This window comes from Leopardus geoffroyi, chromosome B3 (assembly GCF_018350155.1).
Source record: "Leopardus geoffroyi isolate Oge1 chromosome B3, O.geoffroyi_Oge1_pat1.0, whole genome shotgun sequence".
Taxonomy (NCBI): Eukaryota; Metazoa; Chordata; class Mammalia; order Carnivora; family Felidae; genus Leopardus; species Leopardus geoffroyi.
The window spans coordinates 125,486,294-125,499,137 of record NC_059337.1 but is presented as its reverse complement, the minus strand read 5'-3'; the positions used below and the strand labels follow the sequence as shown (position 1 = coordinate 125,499,137).

General features: G+C 39.3%; 1 protein-coding gene across 9 annotated transcripts in view; it reads left to right on the top strand.

Moving 5' to 3' along the window:
* Positions 1-2,526: 2,526 nt before the first annotated feature.
* The window catches only part of CEP128 (centrosomal protein 128), a 398,658-nt gene continuing 388,340 nt past the window's right edge, over positions 2,527-12,844 (top strand). For 5 of the 9 annotated variants that reach the window (XM_045451753.1, XM_045451748.1, XM_045451756.1 and 2 more), the window contains exons 1-2: positions 2,562-2,747; positions 4,602-4,756. The gene's annotated coding sequence lies outside the window, so the exon portion shown is untranslated. Of the gene's footprint in view, positions 2,748-4,601; positions 4,757-12,844 lie in introns of all 9 variants that reach the window. The other 4 variants (XM_045451751.1, XM_045451749.1, XM_045451757.1 and 1 more) reach the window with 3 other exon arrangements.

Below are 12,844 nucleotides of genomic sequence, written 5' to 3'. Positions count from 1 at the left end.
GGTCACGATCTCCCGGTCCGTGAGTTCGAGCCCCGCGTCGGGCTCTGGGCTGATGGCTCAGAGCCTGGAGCCTGTTTCCGATTCTGTGTCTCCCTCTCTCTCTGCCCCTCCCCCGTTCATGCTCTGTCTCTCTCTGTCCCCCAAAAAACAAATAAATGTTGAAAAAAAAAAAAAAAAAAAGAAAAGGGAGAGACATCAGGTACTTGCCTGCTTGGGGGAAAGGCCATGTGGGGACAAAGAGAAAAGACAGCTACCTGTAAGCCTAGGAAAGAGGCCTGAGGAGAACCTAACGCTATTGATACCTTGCTTTTGGACTTGCAGCTTCCAAAACTGTGAGAAATAAATCTCTGTTTTTTAAGCCCCCCACTCTGTGGTATCTTACTATAATGGCACTAGCAAACCAATACATCATGTAATCTCTCTATACTTCTATTTATATTGTTTGCAGAAGATGGCTACTGCTGGTGATAATCTTTGTGGGTTTTCCCAGCTTTAACATCAGGTGATTCAACTTGAGTGTGATTTTGGGGTTGGATAACATGCGCCTGTCATACTGATTAAAAGCAATAAGTGTCATTGGGGAGTTATAAGACACATTTTGTGTAAAATATTTTTTTATTGGCTTTCTTATTTGTGTCTATCTTGTAAAGAAGAAGAAAGATTCTATGATCTGACTTCACTATATTTTTTCTAGGTGTCATATCTGTGGGTTGAGAGCACACTATATGACAAAAATTTGCTGTAATTTAATAGTGTATTTTAAAATATCTTGGTCATAATGAACTCAAATATGATTCTCCACCCATTAGCCCCAGTTGTGTTTTTTGATTTTGCTTTATTTTGGTAATGTCACTTTAAAAATGGGGTCTCCTGAATTGAATTTATTCTCTAAATATGGTGGGACCAGTCCAGTGAAGAGAGGTTGTGGACAGTTTTTATTACTGCTGACATTAGCTGTTTTGGTGGTCATTCTTCCCCCATTTGATCAGATATCACTTCCTTAAAAAGTTTCTATTTTATGTGTCTGCATTGAAACCTACCCAGTACTCTATCACCCAGATTTGTAGAAATTTGTTTAATGGTATGTTTCTTCACTTAGAGCAACATGTTCATCTCCTCATGTTTACTGCATTTGGAGTGTCTAATACAATGTTTGGATACTAGAAAGATACGGCATACATTTGCTGAATTAAATGAATGAATGTAATTGTTTTGAAAAATTAAAACATTAACAGGTAAATAATAGAGTTATTATGCTTCTGCATGCATATGGGGAAATTTTATGGCTGTTCTGAATTATCTTAATCTCTGTGTCAGGTGGAGTGTATTCTTGAATACAACTGTGAGCAAGCAGCTTGAAGATAGATGAAAATACATAGGTAATTTTTAGAATTATGTTCAAACTGGTTATGAAATAAACTTTACCCCTCAGTGTTGGCCAGAGAAAATGTTGGAGTTATTGTAACACATCAAATTTATATGCTAATTATTTATGTTTTTGTGTATGACAGGGAGAGAGAGAGAGAAAGAGATGTGAAGGGAGAGTGGGAAGTGAGGAAGGGCTGAGAAGAGAGGTACTGATTTTAAAAGATTTGGCCCCTGCCTTTGAAGGGCTGAGTCTGATGGAAGAGACCAACAGGGAAATGGATGATTACAGTACAAAATTATTAGAATAGGGAAACTGTGCATTTAATGCGATCTAGCTCTTCTTGAAGTAGCCAAGAAAGCTTTCACAGATAAGTAAATTTTGATTTAAGACTTGAGGAAGTGATCAATGGTCTTTTTGGCAGAGCACAAAGAAATGAGGCTCTACATGACTAATTGATTTTTCACTTCTTAGCTTTTCCGAAGTTAAGTTCTTTGTTGACGTTTTTATTGCCTTTTCTCAGCTGAAACCGACTTCTCTGAGTGGCATACGTCTGTCTCATGTTCTAGAATGACTGTGGAGATGACACTCTAGACTCAATGTAGTAGCAATCATGAAGTGACAGCCTTAAAGACTTTGGTTTGCCATTAATGAGTTAATGTGATCTTGGGTAAGTCGCTCACTCTTTCTAGACCTAAAGGGTTTTATTAGATAATCTTCTCTGTTCCCTTCCAGTTCTAAGAATTTGTGGATCTTAGGAAAAAGACATTGTGCTCCGGTAGTAAGAGGATTTGTACGTTTCACTCATGGAAATGACTCTTCCCTGTCTGAAAGCAGTAAAAGAAACGGAGTCTGTCATTATTGCAACTACTTCGAATTTTTCTTTTCTTTTTTTTCTTAAGTGAATATTTTGGACTTTTCTGATTAAATTACCGTTAATTCACTCTCAGGTGTTTGCTTCCTGTAGAAGTTACTGGCCCTTTAAAAAAAAAAAAGAACAGGGCAAGAGGGCGAGGCCCAGGGACTCAGGTGCCAGCTAATCCGGCTTCTTCCGGGAAAGTGGCCCTTAGGCCAGTCGTATGACATCCTGGGATTTGAAGTTTCTCCTAGGGCCTCTCTCCCTGGACGACTCCTTGCTTTTGAGGACAAGATGGACTACAACTCCCAGAGTGCCAAGCGGCAACAGCAGCGGGGTCTTGTTCGCTCGCTGTGGCTGGGCGGCTAGTTCAAGTTGCCATAGCTGCGAGTCTGGAGAGAGCAGAGTCGGTTGCGCCGCAGCGTCAGGTCAGTTGCACCTTCTGGGTCGCTGGCGGCTGTGGGAGCCGGGAGGGGCCTCGGCGATGATCCGGCTTTAAGGACTTAGGGTCCTTTTCTATCTCAGGTACCTGCCCTCAAATGCCTACTCGCCCTTTCTTTACTGCTTCCTTATCCTATCGTAGTCGTTTTAGGTCTCACTTCCCCTGGTCCCAGAGGTGGGGACACAAAAGCTACAAGGAAATCTGGAGTGGGGCCTTGGATGGGTGGAGTGTTGCCAGGGTAGGGGGAGACAGCGTGCCTGGTATCCCGTCCCCCCTTCTCTCGGCGTGAGTGTTCACAAATTCTGGCCAAGTCATCCAGGGAATTTGAATTACGTAGGCTTTTTTTTTTTTTTTTTTTTTTTTTTTTTTTGAGCCGTTAGTTTTGTTTTTAGCAGCTGCGAAGCCTGAGCTGTCAAGGATTTGGGCTCATTCTGGTGTTAGCTTGACTGGGATATAACTTGACGTTTTTGTACCTGTTCTGTGGTTACAAAAGTTTGCTACCCTTGGGAACACTGTATCAGCGACCTGGCTTTCCCAGGCCATGAAGGAGGTTGCCCCAACATTAGCTGTTAACAGTCCCTTATTTGAGTTATTTAGCAGGAACACCTGACATTGAATTCCAGCCTCATCCTTTATTGGTTTGATGAAGCTCAGTCACTTGCACAGATGTCTTTAAAACCACGTTGCAGCTGTTCTCAGTTTTGTGTGGAGTATCTAGCACAGGACCTGACACAGAAATGCTCAGTATTTGTTATTTATTTTATCAATTATGCAGATCTTTGCTGTGTAATAGAAATAAAATGTGAGCCACACACACGTTTACATTTTCTGGTGCCCATGCTAGACAAGTAAAAAGAAACTGGTGAAATTAATTTTAAGAATTTATTTAGCATAGTATGTCCAAAACGTTTTCATTTTAACATGTAGTCAAATATGAAATTTATTGAGATATTTTACATTCTTAAAACAATTTTTTTAATGGTATTAAGTCTTCACATTCTTTTATGTATTTTACACTTACAGCACGTGTCATTTCAAACTGGCCAGGTTTTAAGAGCTCACTAGGCCACATGTGGCCAGTCACTACTGTATTGGCAGCACAGATAGAAGATTAAAACTTCAGCCATTTCACATTGGCACAGAACAGTTTGGTTATTGGTATAACTCACCTGGGGAAGTTTGCCCCCCCCCTTTTTTTTTTTTTAAAGAAGAGTGAATTGTGCATTATACCTGTGTCATCCCAGCCTGTCCTCTCTGTCATTGCATGATCTGGGCCATTTTGAACCCTCTAACAGTTTACTTTAACTTTTCCACAATACTTTTTTTTTTTTTTTTTTGTTTGTTTGTTTTTTGAGACAATGACCAATTATCAGAATAACTAGCTGGGTTTTTGCAGATTGCTTTGAAAGCAGTCACAAAGAATTGAAAACATTTCTGTCCGTAGCTCTTTCCTACAACCAAAGGCATTTTACTTACTGATTTGCAATACTAAATGTGGGAAGAATTGGGCAGCTTATAAAATGTTGCCTTTAGGAGTGCTATCAGATAGTTCCTTACTGGCTTAGAAATACAATTTAGCCATCAAATTCAGAAGTAACATGTTAATTTCGTTATCTGCCTTAGTTAGTTGACCCACTAATAGATCTGCTCAGGGACACTCCTTTTGGCCAGACTTTGGCTACAATTCACCCTAGCCAGCCCAAGGGGTGACCAGGCATGAATGGAAGTGACCAGTGAAGACTATGCTGGCTGGGCACTTGGATGTAAAGAATTCCTGTGAGTTCACTGGGGCTATTACATGATCTAAGGATAATTTTCTGTGTTCTCTGATATGCACTAAATTGTGTGTAGTGAGAGTGAGCTTATTTTGATCTTTCATTATGTAAAAAAATTAAGGTTGTAAGTGTGTTTTACCCCCTTGTTTCATTTGTCTGTAGGTGATTTGGGGAAGGTGTAGGGCAACCAAAGATCGTCTACTTGACTAGGCCTTTTGCCCTGAACCTCATGAAGAAATGATAGGAGGCAGACATATGTGCCAAAGAAGAGCACTGAGCTCAGAGGAGAACAACACGGAGTTTTGGGGGTGTGTTTTGTAAGTATGCTTTCTCCCTGAGTTCCTGAGCTAACAAATTTTTGCATATGGTGGATAAATATATTTCAACAGATAGACTTGGGGGGGGGCAAGAAACTCCTTTCTAATATGTAGTACAAAGACAAAATAGGATGGTTGTGAAAGGGTGTTACAAAAATGCAGATGAACAAAATAGATTTGATGTTACAGAAATTCAGGGGGAACAAACTAGATACCTCAACAAAAGCAACAGTGATGTATCTGTTTCTGTTTGACCAGTATTTGAGAACCTATTTTGTCCCAGGCACTGTATTAGGCACCTTTTGCATTTTATCTCTGTGACACTTTTATTATGCGTATTTTCATTTTACAAATGAAACAGTTGAGGTTAAGATAGAGTTTTTTGACTTTCTTGGTATCTGGAGCCAAAAGAGTGGTCTTTGTCTCCAGATCTGTTGATTCCAAATCCCAGTCCTGTCCACTACAAAGAGGACCCATTGCTGTTTATGACTGCTCTTAAGTCAGATTTGATTTAGAGTTAGCGTTTTTAGATTAGGTATACCATATAAGCAATGTTTACTGTTTTTTGTCTCTTTATATATTCAGAGGGTTCTGTTAGCTTTTTCAGTTTTTTTAAGGTATAATGTTCTTTACATTATTGAGGTAAGAGGTAGTTATAATTTGTGATTTCTGTAGAGTATGCATATTCAACATTCAACATGAATTGAAAATCAAGGGTGTAGTGTTAAAAACTCAAGTGTTGCAAAAACAAACAAAACTCAAGTTTTGCAACATAGATTTAAAATTCTGGACACTTTTTAACATTTTCATGTTGCATTTTGATAAAGGCACTTAAACATATAGGGGAGACCCATTGAGACCTTGCAGTAACACTGTGTCCAAGATCTGTGTTGTACAAAGTCCTTAGATTTAAAGAATTTTAGAGCTGGAAGGGCCTGCTAGGATAATCTAGCCCAGAAATTCTCAGCTGCAGTCTTGACACATCTGGGAGTAATATGCAAATAATCTAGAGTTTATTGTTATCCATAGAGTATTGTCACTAGGTTGATTCTAATAGAAAGTGTTTTCAGTATGTTCATAAATATCCCATAGTGTGTTTTTATTTCTTGTTAATATTACAAGTCAGCACATAAAATTCTCCTTGTGGGTTTTAACTGTTACCAGTATCCCAATGACTAGATACATTTACTGTATTATTTGTGTTTTTTCTTATTTACTTATTTACTAACATAAATAACTCTGCAATGAAATTATATGTACACCTACAGGTAAGATGTATACATTTGACTTCTGTTTTCCTGGAATAATATTTATAGATGTAGAATCTAAAAAAATTTTTTTTAACATTTATTCATTTTTGAGAGAAAGAGAAAGAGACAGAGCATGAGCGGGGGAGGGGTAGAGAGAGATTGGGAGACACAGAATCTGAAGCAGGTTCCAGGCTCTGAGCTGTCAGCACAGAGCCTGAAGTGGGGCTCAAACTCATGAATGGTGAGATCATGACCTGAGCCGAAGTTGGATGCTTAACTGACTGAGCCACCTGGGCGCCCCTATAGATGTAGAATCTATATACCTACTAGATAGAATCTAGATGAATATTACTTATTTTTACTTGTCAGTTTTCTAGAAAAGCTATTCTGTTAATACTCTTACAGTAAGGGGGTGCCCATGCCAAAGCTTTTTTTCATTTATACAAAACAGAGAAAGGAGAATCTGATTCTATCATTTTAGTTGGCATTTATTAGTGAAATAAAGTATGTTGTATGTTTGTTAGGGCTATATGTGTTCTGTGAATCGCCTGTTTATGTATCCTTTGCATCCTTTACAACTGCACTCTTCTTTTTTAAGTTAATTTTTATTTTTTGAGAGAAGGGGAAAGGGGCAGAAGGAAAGGGAGCAAGAGAATCTTAAGCAGGCTCTGTGCTCAGGCAGAGCCGGATGTGGGGCTTAATGTCACAATCATGACCTGAACTGAAATCAAAAGTTGAATGCTTAGTTGACTAAGCCACTCGGCACCCCCTGCTTTAGATTTTTAACCTTGTTTCTGGTGTCTTGTTATTAATGATTATGAGTGGTCCTAAGAGGCTGATCAGGCTTTTCTCAGATATAACCCCTCTCTGAAATTCTTATAACTCTTTTTCTTTCTTAAGTTTATTTATTTTAAGAGATAGTGAGAGGGAGAAAGAGGATCCCAAGCAGGCTCCATGCTGTCAATGTAGAGCCTGACACAGGGCTCAAACTCACACACTGAGATCATGACCTGAGCCGAAATCAAGAGTCGAATGCTTCCACGACTGAGCCACCCAGGCGCCCCTGAAATTTTTATAACTCTTAATGTAGATCTGTACAATGCTGGTGCTTACAGTGTTTGGGAGATGGGAGTATTTGTGGTTACATGAATCCAGTTAGCTGATGAACATTTAGAGTCTACCTTGTGCGTAGGAGTTGCCATATAAGTGCTCATGAGTGAATGAATGAGTGCTAATGGGTGAATGGATGAGTGAATTAAAGGTAAACCTAAACTAAGCTTTTCTGAAGAGAGATGTCATTGAAAAAGTGACCTATGATTAGTATTTTAAAGGAAGAAGAGATAGGCAAATTTTATAGATCCTAGAAAGAAGAGAAAAGCTTGTCATGCGAGAGTGAAGGCTTTAAAATGGCAAAAATGGGTGAGTGGCAGTTGGTACATTGAAACAGTACTGAGAATGGACCCAGATGATAAAGAGCCTAGGTAATTTGGAGTTTAGAGCTCTGTAGTACAGATAAGCAATAACTGAGGAATTGAGGAATGCCGGTGCAAATGACAATGATAAGGTGATTTGTAGTAAGCCAAGGAAATCCTCTAGTTTTTTAATTAAAAAAAATTTTTTTTAATGTTTATTTTTGAGAGAGAGACAGAGTACAAGTGGAGGAGGAGCACAGAGAGAGGGAGACAGAATCTGAAGCAGGATGCAAGCTCTGAGCTGTCAGCACAGAGCTAGATGCAGGGCTCGAACTCACGAACTGAAGATCATGACCTGAGCTGAAGTCCGACAGTGAACCAACTGAGCCACCCTGGCGCCCTGGAAACCCTCTAGTTTTGATTCAGTTATAAGTTTTCACACACGTATTCAAGTCAATTTGAAATGTTTATCCTTATTTACTCTAAATAGACATATTATCAAGTATCAAATATTCCTATTGATATTGCTTTTCAGTTAAATCCATATTGTTTGAAGGCTTAAGATAATTAATCTAAGCCATTTATCACTAGAATTATTTCATGCAACAATTATTTAATTAGTACATGCTGTTTGCAAGGGCCTGTACTTTGAAATTTGTCTCTGGATTAATCAGACAGGAGAATAAGGAAAATTTACCTGTAAATTCATTTAAAAATATTCCAACTACATGCCCAGCACTATGCTAGGTATTGAAATACAACCATGAACAAAGTAAATAGAGTCTCTGTTGAAATTTAGAGTCTACTGAGGGCACAGACAAGTAAACAGCCAGTTTGTCTATCGGCTGTAACGAGGTCATATCCACTATGGGCCCTTGGCCCGGAGTTGGGTGGAAGCAGTGAAGGAAAGTTTTTTAAGGGGCGTTTTCTGTGAACTCAGATTTGAAGGAAAAGGTAAGAGTTAACCAAGGGAAAAAGAGTGAAAATGTTCTAGGCTGTGAATCTGGCAGTGAAATGAGTCTGACCTATTCAAGGAATTAAACAAAAAAAATATGTGTCACAAATATTTACATTTTATGGGCATGTTTAATGTCTTACTATGATTATAGAGCTATAAGAATGCAGAGGAAGGACAGATGACTTCTGGCTGGAGATGAAAGGCATCCGTGAAGTTATATTATCTGTGCTATGCCTGGAATGATGAGTGGACTTGAAATAAGTGGCAATAGTAGACAGCAGAAGGTGTTCTAGACAGAACTAGTGACATTAGTGAAGAATGAAGTGGTGGGAGAATCTGGTGTAACAGCAGCTGAATGTGGGCCTTATGCTTGTTACAGTTCTTTTGTTGGAGAAGGGGGTGGGGGGGCTAGCTGAAGGTCTTGAATTCCTGAATTCTTGAATTCAAGAACCTAGACTCAATCTTCCATGGGCAATGAAGTGTCAGTGAAAGTTGGAATGGACAGGAAAAGACTCCTAGTTAGAGAAAGTATGTTGGTGGCTAGGAATGAGTCGAGAAGAGTCCTGGATTCTGAGTGGTGCCATTGGTGAAGAGAAGGGATAACTAGGAATCTTGGGCTTTGGAGAAAGGTTCAAGACTCAGCTCTGTCACCTGGTAGCCCTATAACCTTGGACACTTAATACTCAGTTTCTTTACGCCTTTTATATATATATCAGGACAATAATACTTTGTAGGGTTATTGTCACATGGCAATCTGTTATGAAAGCACTAGTTATTCAGCATTAATATTGTCTCAACTGTTGTTTTTTTGAAGGATTTTGAAATTGAGCTTTTTAAAGTGGGGTCTACTTCCATGGAGTCCCAATGATTTAATTTTTAAGTGTAATTGGTTTTAAATGATATTATGTTTATTTAAATAGTATTGGGGCGCCTGGGTGGCGCAATCGGTTGAGCGTCCGACTTCAGCCAGGTGGCGATCTTGCGGTCCGTGGGTTCGAGCCCCGCGTCAGGCTCTGGGCTGATGGCTCAGAGCCTGGAGCCTGTTTCCAATTCTGTGTCTCCGTCTCTCTCTGCCCCTCCCCCGTTCATGCTCTGTCTCTCTCTGTCCCAAAAATAAATAAACGTTGAAAAAAAATTATTTAAATAGTATTTAAATGATATTATAATGCATGTCATTATAATTGGATTCCTTTCTAATCCTGTAGATGTTTTTAAAATTTTTTAAAAATGTTTATGTTGATAGAATCTCAAGCAGGCTCCATACTGTCAGCGTAGAGCCCAATGTGGGGCTTGAACCCATGAACCTTGAGATCATTACCTGAGCTGAAATCAAGAGTCAGACGCTTAACTGACTGAGCCACCCAGGTGCCCCTAATCCTGTAGGTTTAAAATTTTTATTCATACTTTTAAAAACATTCCCAGAAACAGTTCATGGTACAAGTCAAAGTTAAGAACTCCTAATACCTTTTTTTTTTTTTTAATTTGTAAGTTATATTCTCCCTCCCTCCCTCCCTCTGTGTGTGTGTGTGTGTGTGTGTGTGTGTGTATATATATATATACTTTTTTTTAATGTTTATTTATTTTTGAGAGAGAGAGACAATGCAAGTGGGGGAGGCACAGAGAGAGAGGGAAACACAGAATCCGAAGCAGGCTCCAGGCTCTGAGCTGTCAGCACAGAGCCCGATGCAGGGCTCAAACCCATGAGCTGTGAGATCATGACCTGAGTTGAAGTCAGATGCTCAACTGACTGAGCCACCTAGGTGACCTAAGTTATTTTTTTATACTTTGGAAAGAGTATATAAATCATTCTATTTATCTACTTTTAAAATTAAGAATAAATACCAAACTCTTGAATGAGTGTATCAGTAAGTATGATAAAGATATATTCTATGTTTTTATTATAGAAGAGTTACAGGAAAGATCTAAAGATGCAAAGTAAAAAAAGAATGGGGCAAGAAAGAAATATGGGGATTGAGAAAGAGCAGCAGAAAAAGAGAAATAGGAAATACATTTACATCATGAAGAGAATGCTTTTTTTAAAAAAATTTAAGGTTTTAGGGTATGGTTTCTGAAAAAATAGATATGCTTTGCTGTCTGAAATGGGTTGTAAATATCCTTTTTACAATTTTTTAAAGTTTGTTTGAGAGAGCGAGAGAGTGCAAGTGGGGGAGAGGCAGAAAGAGAGAGGGGAAGAATAAATCCTAATCAGGCTCCACACTATCAGTGTGGAGCCTGATGCAGGGCTCGATCTCGATCTCGGGGCCTTTGGACTCTTAACTGATTGAGCCACCTAGGTGCTCTAGTTGTAAATATTCTTTTTTTTTTTTCAACGTTTATTTATTTTTGGGACAGAGAGAGACAGAGCATGAATGGGGGAGGGGCAGAGAGAGAGGGAGACACAGAATCGGAAACAGGCTCCAGGCTCTGAGCCATCAGCCCAGAGCCCGATGCGGGGCTCGAACTCACGGACCGCGAGATCGTGACCTGGCTGAAGTCGGACGCTCAACCGACTGCGCCACCCAGGCGCCCCATCTAGTTGTAAATATTCTTAACAAGAGACAGGATTATTTAAAAGACATCTTAAAATAGCTGTAATAAATTGGATTAATGGCAGATGTAAGTATTTAATACTTTATTATGCTCATTATATAAATCCTTAAGCAAGCACATATGGAATATTCCAGCCTTAAGTGCATTTCTTGGAGGGGGAGGATGGATCATAAGAAACAGAGTAGGGGAGGACAAAGAAAACGTTTGAGTGATTGGGCAGTGTATTTGGAGTTTACATAATTCTTTATGTGTAGAATGCAGTGGAGAAAGCAGAGTCCCAAGATGTGACTTCCAGTTCTGTTATTGTAACTTTTTAGCAAAGCCATCATGGACAAGTATTTTAGCCGTTTCTCTTCAGCAAAGGTAGAGAGTTGTAATTATACCAACTTCACAGGATTGAAATGGGAGATCAAAAGAGAAAAGACTAACAAATGCTTTGTAAGCCATATAGCAATATGCAAATTTAAGGTACAATAGGAATAAGAACTATTTTCCTTTCTTAAAATTGTTTGGTTCCCTGGGAAAGTCAAGAGGAGTTTCTGTTTATACTTTAAAAACTAGGAGGAAGAGAACAAATGTGCTTTATAATATACTTAGGAAATTGCTGGTTTCTTTCAAAAAACTTAATGTTATACAGAGAAGAAATATCCTCAGCTGCTATTTATGATTGTTTAGATTTTTTTTCTCAAAAATTGCTAGCCTGTCACTTGTTTCATCAACTGCTTGGGCTTATTTTGTGCATCCTAATTTGAATCTGTTTTTTTTTCTTCCACCATTAGAAGACAGTCTGAAACCCACCTGTTTTCTGAAGGAGAGTAGGCTTATCATCTGTAGACTCACTGATTTGTCTGTGTTCATCTGGCTGATCTAAGCTGGAAATCACTGGGCAGCCATGGATCCCACACCTTCCTACACCGTAGCCTGGGCACATCCTGGTGATGGAAGCCTTGCAAGAGAGCAAGTTCCAGTGTGTAATCTCATTTCAAGCCCCTGCTTGTGCCATGTCAGCTAAAATCCTATTGGCCAAAGTGAGTCATATAGCTAAGCCCGGTTGCTGGGGCCCGGGCTGGTAACTCCACCTAGAAGTAAGGATAGTGTGTATAGGGAGGGATGAAGATTAGAGCCAAATGATGCAATGTACTGCACTCTTGTTCTGAAAGTACTTACATCAGGGAGACATTCTAAGTAGTTTCGGTCCTTCTGCTCAGGAGTAGTATATCCTTCTGGTTTTATAGTCTATAGGGATGGCTTATAGCAAAGTCGTGTTACCCAATTTTCCTTCTTGCCTGTAGAGGAAAGCATTATCTTTTGAACATTTAACCTTGATTCATTCTTCATGATTGAATTGCTGGTTTTTAATTAGGGAATGAGACTGGTAGACTTCCTTTGTCTTGGTTCTTCATCTAAAATAAATTTGCAAGCACAACTGCTCAGTGGGGCCAGTGAGGTAACTCACCATGTGAGGCAGGTCCAGTGGGGACTGGGGCAAACAGGAAGGTGCGTGCCTGACTCTAAGGCAACTACGGCGTCCCATGTTGCAATGGGAAAATTCATTCCCAGTGTTGCCAGATCTTTGGATTTTTCAAGAGAAGCTAGAAATTGGAATTTTTATATGAAGTCTCTTTGTTTTCCAATTAAAGCTTTAAAATCACACAGTGAACATTATTTTTAAGTACATGTTGGTTGTCTGTAGTCCTCCAGTGTTCATCCACCCATTTAAGCAAAATGGTGTCAGAAACTTGGGGATGCTAGTCTCCCTTGGTCCATGCTGATATCTTGCCCAGTCTGAAGCAGTTTGGACAGTTACTAGAAGTTGTCTCTATGCACAGAGGACTTCATTCTTGCCTGCTATTTTGGAAATAGTGTAAAAAATATTTTTTGGCTGGCAAATGCAAGAGTTTAAAACTAGGATTTAATT